Raw genomic sequence first — 8,583 nt, 5'->3', positions numbered from 1 at the left:
CAAGAGAGAGAGTACAGGCGGACCTTTGAGCTTCTTTTTCATAGCTTGGCATTGTTTCGTTAAGATCAGCGAGTCGTAGTTGCCGTGACGTGCACAGCACGCACGTGTACGTGGCGCACGCACGTGTAGGTGCAGTACGCAACGCTACGCCGTTACGTACAACGCACGGTGTACGTGCACAGCACGACGTGTACGTGGACGCGCCCGCCGCACGTGTAAGTACACACGCACTGCAGACAGGTGTACGTAGCACTACGTCACGCACGCACAACGCACGCACGTGTACGTGCACGCAAGACACACCACGCATGCACGTGTAGTAAAATTTGCACGACGTGTGTGCAAACCGCGAGGCACGTGTACGACCACGCACGCAAACGTGCCGGCAATCACGCACGCACGTGTAGTGCAGCCGCACGCACGCCCGTGTAGTAAGACGCACGCACGGCACTGTAAGCGTGCACACGCACGGCACGTGTACGTGCACACGACGCACGTGTACGTGCACAACACGCAGCACACTTGACATGCACGTCTACGCACGCATGTGTACGTGCACACGCGACGCACGCAGCTGCACTGCGTACGTACACATGCAGCACGCGACGTGTACGCTGTCCGCTGCTTCATTGAGGTGTTGAAGCGGCAATTATTACAAGAAAAATGTGGAACATATCACTCCCAGGATATGTAGACAGAGCTAAAGACGAGCCATATGGTTTAATATCAAGAGAGACGTCAGTTTGGTTCTATGCGTATGTGTGCACAGTGTGATTGGTTATGCTAGGCACGCTCTCACAGCAACGCCAGATGGCGTAGTGGAATTTACACTGGAAATTCATGAACATTTGCAGTCGCAGGTGCTCGCTGCGTTGATGATCGCACCTGACGAGCTTTTGCGTACGTACTTCGTAGAAACTGCGGATGTACGGCATACAACTTTTACGCACGTTGATGAATCCGGCCCTGGCAGGACGTATGCTCTTAGTAGTAGTACTTACTACTATAGCTTCTAGTAGCTATACGCCGCGACCTTGATTGCCGCAGGGCTAATAGCACATTGTGGCTGGAAATACCGAACTGCACCTGTCACCAGCACCTGTCCCGCCACGAAATGGATCGCAAACCATAAATTATGGGCTTTATTTAAGCATTATCTACTCTACGTGGCAGCATCTCACTATCTTTTTGAACACTATACTGTTTACACAACTTTAGCACGCACCATGTATTTTTATCCTTTTATTGCACAAAGTAAGCACTATACTGGAATTTCCGATTTTGATATTCTGGCGTGCGTACGCGTGACGTCCCGGTATTTAGTATAATAATCATGCATCCGGATCTGTAGGCAAAACATCAATGATGTATATACAATACGTGACGCCCGCGCGTACGCACGCCAGAATTCAAGGATATTTCCAGTAGTGCTTAATTTGATGGAATAACAAGGATAAATACAGTGGTGTAAAGTTGTTGTAATGTTCAAGGAAAGATTAGGTTGAGATGTCCATAATAGATCAGTGTTAAAAAGCCGATAGATTTTGGCGTTTTGCGATCCATTTTCCGTGCGGGACAGTGGTGACATAGTTGGCAGTTGGTATTTCCAGGCCGACAAGTCATAGGCCTCGCGGCAGTCAGATGTACGGGACCTATAGTACTAGACCTATACTCACTACTTAGTACTAGTAGTGGTATGGATGGATATCGTTCGAGCTCAGGGTCACGCTGTTTGATGCGCTATCGTCTGAGGCAGTTGTTGCGCATGCGTGTACATGTTGTATGCGCGCAGCGCACTGGCACGTAGTGCGCATAGGTAGGAATTAGTGTGAAGGGGGAGGTCTTCCGCCCAAAAAATGTTGAAATCTAGATGTATAAAATGCTATTGTCCAGATTACTGAGGCTATTTTGAAGAGTCTGGGGGCCCCTTTAGGTGTGACGGCCTGCACACATGCATATGTGTTGATTACACCATAGATGGTGTTTGGTACTATGACTCCGCGTATATAAGGAGCAAGTTGGTTTATAGTTTGTCTTAGGGTGGGGGTTGTGGTTAGAGAGTAGCGTGACGTCCTAAGGCTAGCAATTATATTACATTTATGTTAATGCAACATGAAAGCCGCCATGCGCAACAACTGCTCGGACGAATAGCGCATAAAGGCTGTCGCGATTGCTCGACGAATTCCACGGTCTTGTAGTCAACTATAGCTCTAGTACTGATAGCCGCGGCGTACCGTAACTGCGGCATGTCTTATAGTGGTAGTCGTGGTTATATTCTGTTGCAGACAAACTTGGCGCGGTAGACTTGCGTGGCTGCGCGCCGTGTAATTGCCGTTGACTAATTACGAATAAATAATAAAATAAGAGTAGAAAGGATGTGGATTTCAAACTGCGCGTTTCACTATTGAATATTACAAGAAATTCAGCACAGTACTACAGGGTAGAAATACGGGTTCTTCACAATACACACCATATATACTTTACCAAGAAGAGGGTGAGTGCAAGAGAGCTCGTTTCTTCCGTGCGCGCTCTCTTATACTGCCTTCAGTAAACTCAGCCGTGAAACTCTACACATATTTTCGCCACTATACTGCTGACTACAGGATAGTAGAGGGTGGAATTATTGTCTTTGTGGTCAGTTTGTGGAGTTGGATAGAGTAAGATGGCATGGGAGTATTGGAGTGGAGATGGTTTTAACGCGTCATTCCCCCTCAGGCCGTGGGTGCTTCTAGGTGGCATGACGTTGAGTATGACGTATAGCTGGTGATTGCGTTTACGTAATTAAATATTAACAGCTGTGTATGAAATAACTTAGGCTAATGTGTGTTATTTTACTGGCCGCATACTGACCGCACTTCCGGGCAGTGTCGGGCCTTATGTGATGTATACTAAGATATTATGATGTTGCGCAGGCTAACCGCACTATAGACAGTGATGACGCTAGTTTTTTTTTTTATTTTTAATGTGTGTGTGGTCAGGTAGAAACGCGTGTTAGTAGCTGTTTAAAACAACGTTGTGCCTAATGTGTATGTGTGTTTCTTCCGCCGACAGCTAACACCAACTAATGTTGTGATGCGGCTAAGGTGTTTGTCTAACTGTTATTCGTATGAAAGTTGATCGTACGAGGCCCGTAGCCAGGGGGGTTCGGGGGTTCGAAACGAACGCCCGAGCCCCTCTCCCCCAAGGCAAAAAAAAATTTTTGTTGAAAATTTGCAAGAATTTCACTCAGTGGCTCCATTTTAGTGTAATCAATTGCAAAATTCCATCGTGCGGGAGGGTGAACAGTGAACCCCGCTCGCCACCACCTCCCCGCTCGTCGCTTGGCTCCGTCGGCCTGGTCGTTCGCGCCCGAGCAGGGGCGTGTACGGGGGGGTCGCAGGGAGTCGACCCCCTTGCTCGCGCAGTAAAACAGATCTGAGGGGGTGGAATTTTAAAAAATTTTCTGGGGGAGGGCCCGCAGCCCCCCCTTCGGCGTGCTCGCAACTATGGGTGTACGGTTAGACGCCCGCTAGTACAAATCCTGTAACCCGCCTGCGCGAGCAAGATTTGCACATTGAAGAACGAACCCCCCATAGAAAGCTGGCTACCGGGCCTGGCGTACTATAGGCAGTGATGGGGCCAACATGTGTAGGTTGTAACAGAGCTGCGCCTATGCAACCGTGTGTATCGTATTGCGTGTTGGAATCAAAATTTTTACCAGTTGTTTGTGTGTCCGGATGGTTAAATCCGTCTCTGCTCAGCTGGTGTGGTGTAAGATTATTGTTTTGATGCTGTAGGTTTCCTGCTGCTGGTTACATCGTAACACTCTAGCCTATGTGTGAGCTGCCGTAATATGCGCTTCGCAGATGAATTAGCGTGCTACAATAGAACATTTTATGCTATATTGTCGCAACCACTGCAACTGTTGTACCAATAAGGTCCACAGAAAAATGGATCGAAATTGGCAAAATGATCAGGCTTTTTACACTTATTCTATCTCATGGACATCTCACCTAATCTTTTTGGAACTATTTCCACAACTTTACTACATGCATGTTTATCCATTATCCTAAGAGTAAGCTATACTGGCAATTCATTTTGAAAATGATGTGTCGTGCACACGCGTCGAGTACGCCGAAAATTTTTATGGGGTTTTTTTACGGAAAACACACATGGCAGCTATGTGCATTATCTACAATACCGGTGACTCACGCGTCGCGCATGCACACACTTTCAAACAGATTTGACAGTAGTGCTTATTGAGGATAATGGATAAAATACATGGTGTAAAGTTGTGGAAAGTGGTTCAAAAAGATTGGTGAGATGTCCAATTGTAGATAATAAGTGTTAAATAAGCCCGATCATTTTGCGTTTTGCGATCCATTTTTCGTAGGAGGCTACGTGTAGGCAATTATGCCTTTATCCGAAGTAAATATGTCTTAAGTTATGATCAGCTACTAAAATTTTAAACGCTCTAACTATCGTTGCAATGCAATGGTCTACTTGGTCTAATGCTGCCTATAGCCCAGCGGCAACTGTACCGCGGGCTATAGTTTACAGAGTGATAGGTCCTATGTCCGCCCAGGGTAACTGCCGAACGTACCCTGGTAAGCGTCCGGTATACTGGAACGTACCTGGATACTAAAGTACTAGTACTCATCTATATGCCGGCCGTACCTTGCTACTCCACTAACGAGTCTATGGAGTTGCCTACGACCTACTCCTAACCCTAACCCTACACCCTAACCCTAACCATATCAGCTAGATAGTTACCAGGGTACGTTCGGCAGTACCTGGGGACATAGACCTATGAGCGTTACTAAGGCCTATCTCAGGAAGGTGATGGATAGGATGATGTTTATTACTGGACATGCTGGCTCTATCCTTGAGCCGCTTTGTATTGATTGGCTCCATAGCAGCCTACTCGGCCAATACAGAGTGATAGTACAATCATGCAGCACAGACTGTAGCTAGAACTGTACGCAGCTACTACAGTACAGAGGTATAAGAGACAACAACGGTGATAACTGGCAGTGAACTCTCCATCATGGCAGCTGATGGTGTTGCTCGTGATCATTTAGCAAATACTAGCCTGTGAAATAAACTTATTGAATGTTAGCATCCCAATGGACATTAAACAAATCAACTCTCTTTTCTGGCCTGATTAGGTCGTTTTCTGAATGTTGACGAGCAGAAACTAAAATAGCGTGTCACAATTACTTAATGGAGCAACGATCTCAGGGGTAGAATTAACCTTTGACAAGGGAGTCAACGGAGGAAAGAGCAGTCCGAGTCTGAGGTTCAAATAAATTAAAGATATTAACAATCAGCTGCTGGCTTATTTTTGAGATTCAGGAGTTTGCACCGTCTGCCAAATTTTTTTCTTTGGACATTACTGACAAAATACAGTAATTCTGCGAGGCGTGCTCCGGAACGAACTAGTTAAGTATGGCAGAATTTTCAGGAAGTTAGACGACTCCTGCATATATGTCAAATCAGTGGAGTCCAACAGTAAAATCAGGGAGATTTGGACTCCGGACTCCGTTAATATTCGCACCCTGCGATTATGAGGAGGCACCAGTTAGAAGTCTGCTGCATACATGATTCACGTAACGTTTCCCAGCACTGTATTTCGCAGAGATTGTAGTGGGAGGCGAATCCTATAGGAAGTGACTAAGATTATATAGTAAGCATATCTTAGAGCTAACCATATATATAGAGCTAAACATATCTATAGGCTAAACCATATCTAACCCATTTTGTTTAGCGTGGGGGCAAAGCCCGTGCTGCCATGTTCTTTGTGGTCTGGGTGGTTGGGCAATTACTAATTTTCTCACTACCAATTCAGAATACTCCATGTGGATGGAGCATGTACAATCCATGTACAGGAATCATTGTATCCAAAGCAGGACTGAAGAGCCCCTTCCTAAGGAAGACATGAGAGAAACTAACCTACATTAGGCACTATAAAATGCAGATAATATCTTCCACATTACGATCCAAAGTGACGTATGTAGCTTCTTGCTATGTTTTGAATCTTAATAAATGGATGAAATAAGTGGATTTGGTATACTTTCACATGCAATTTATACATGGTCCGTATGGTATGTTCTCATAAGAGTGAAATTTACCATACCTCTACAGAAAATCTCACGCAATATGACATGAAAGTAGATAGCAACAAGTCACTAACACAGACAGGCTGATCTGGGGGTTGTCAACTTGTTTAGTGTGAGCAGCATTATTGCTAATTACCTTATCAGTGACGGAAAAACCTCGCTATTTATGTAGTTATAACTTACCTTACAGTGACAGGACAAAACTCCAATATTTATGTAGTTTATAATTACCTACAGTGACAGGACAAAACCCACATTATAGTTATAACTTCTACAGTGACAGGACAAAACCCTCCACATTTATGTAGTTTAATTACAGGCGAAATAATTGTAACCCGTTCATTTCGCCTAATAGTAGCCAAGTTACCTATGCTACACATGAGAAAAGTAACTAAATTAGTACTACTAATAGTAGCAAGTTTTACACTATGCTACCCATGAGAAAGATATGTAAACATGAAAATGTAATTATTCATGCATCAGCACCAGTAACCAATTTCAGCTTTGGGAACGAACAAATTATTATGTATACGTATAATATATCATTAGTATTATTACACTTTATTGCATAGTAGACGAATATACAGCCTTATGAAGCTTTCCAGTGTGGTGCAAAATTCTTTCTATACAAGAGAGAATAATTGAATGTCTATGCTATGATATTGTAACTATAAAAAGTGGAATCATAACGAGTCTTGGAATTATAGTTTGAAAACAGCCGCCATTCCTGATATGGGAAATTATTCATTTTTTTTGATTAAAAAAAACATATAGTAAAAGCATAAAAAGTTAGCCGTCTGCTCAAGGGACACCCGGACAGGGGACAGGCTAATCACCCTCCAACTATAGTCCTAACACCTTCTGATCAGACCACGCTAGCTTATAAATAATATTTTTAGCTCATCTGACCTAGTGAGACTGCAGCTTGTAGACTACATGCGCGTGCGTCGCGTCGAGTGCGTCCGTCGGCCATGCGTGCATCGTCAACAGTTGGGCATCAAAGTCTTAAATGGCTCGACGTACCGGCCCGATAGATCGGACGTGTTTGGGGGTACCGAAAACCGAGTTGGATGTCAAGCTGGGGGTCAGGCAAGAAGGTGTATAAAAGAAGGAACATTCCCTCTTACTTAAGGTATAGGAGGAAATGCAGAATTGCGGCACAAATCTAAAACGGCTCGATAGTCGTTGATAGCGGTGTATAAATCATGGTAGGAAAAGCCATCATGTGCCGAAATTGGAGTTAAGGTCAAAAGTCAATGGGGGCACAGGGCAGAATTTTAGACATTTTCTGTGGACATGGTCTGACGGAGCGATTGAAAAACTTTTTTGTTTAAAGCGGTGAGCGCTACCATCTTTTAGCGCTCTTATTGAAAGTAGCCATAGAAATGTTACTTTCCGCTGACATGCGAAGAGTAAGTGTCGATAACCTTTTGACCCTGCACGGGAGGGTAAACATTGATTTGTTGACTGTAACAAAGACTGAATGCTTTTTGCTATTATTAAGAGCCATACTGGTTGAATGTGAGGCTAAGTTGGCACGGTTTACTTGGCAAGGCAAAATCTTTGTTGACAAGGTTTAGCGCTCCCTAATACATGATTATCTGTTCTAAAGGCAGTTCTGTTACGCACCTGAGCTGAATCGTGTAATGCTCGCGTGGGTAGCAAACGGCGGGGCACCCATGGCGACATCCCAACTCGTTTTCGGATTACCCCCCACGTCCCGACTATCGTGACCGTACGTCGAGCCATTTAGATTTGTGCCCAACTGTTGACGGATGCACGCATGGCCGGACGGACGCACGCACGGACGCACGCTCATGTGATTCTACAAGCTGCATCTCACTAGGTCAGATGAGCTAAAAATATTATTTTATAATCTGGTGGTCTATCAGAAGTGTTAGGATATAGTTGTGAGTGTGATTTAGCCTGTCCCCCTGTCCGGGACTGGTAGCCCTTGAGCAGGACTGGCTAACTTTTATGGCTTTTACTATATTTTTTTTTTAATCAAAAATGAAAATTTCCCATATCAGGAATGGCTGGGTTTTCAAACTATAAATTTCCAAGACTCGTATGATCCACTTTTTATAGTTACAATATCATAGCATAGACATTCAATTTCATTCTACTCTTGTTAAGAAAATTTTGCACACACTGAAAGCATTCATAAGGCTGTATATTCTCTACTATGCAATAAATGTGTAATAATACTAATATATATTTATATACATAATAATTTGTTCGTTCCAAAGCTGAAATGTTTGACTGGTGTGATGCATTGAATAATTACATTTTCATGTTTACATATCTTTTCTCATGTGTAGCATAGGTAACTTGGCTACTATTAGTAGTACTATATTAGTACTTTTCTCATGTGTAGCATAGGTAACTTGGCTACTATTAGTAGTACTATATTAGTACTTTTCTCATGTGTAGCATAGGTAACTTGGCTACTATTAGTAGTACTATATTAGTACTTTTCTCATGT

The 8,583-nt window shown here is 43.8% G+C and overlaps 1 protein-coding gene across 1 annotated transcript in view; it reads right to left on the bottom strand.

The window, feature by feature from the left end:
- Nucleotides 1-8,583, bottom strand: part of LOC106811135 (28S ribosomal protein S7, mitochondrial-like) — a gene marked incomplete at its 5' end in the record, with an annotated part of 19,760 nt that overhangs the window by 3,185 nt on the left and 7,992 nt on the right.

Source organism: Priapulus caudatus, unplaced genomic scaffold (assembly GCF_000485595.1).
Source record: "Priapulus caudatus unplaced genomic scaffold, Priapulus_caudatus-5.0.1 Scaffold507, whole genome shotgun sequence".
Lineage (NCBI taxonomy): Eukaryota > Metazoa > Priapulida > Priapulimorpha > Priapulimorphida > Priapulidae > Priapulus > Priapulus caudatus.
The sequence above is the reverse complement of the archived record's forward strand: the minus strand, read 5'-3'. Positions and strand labels throughout refer to the sequence as shown.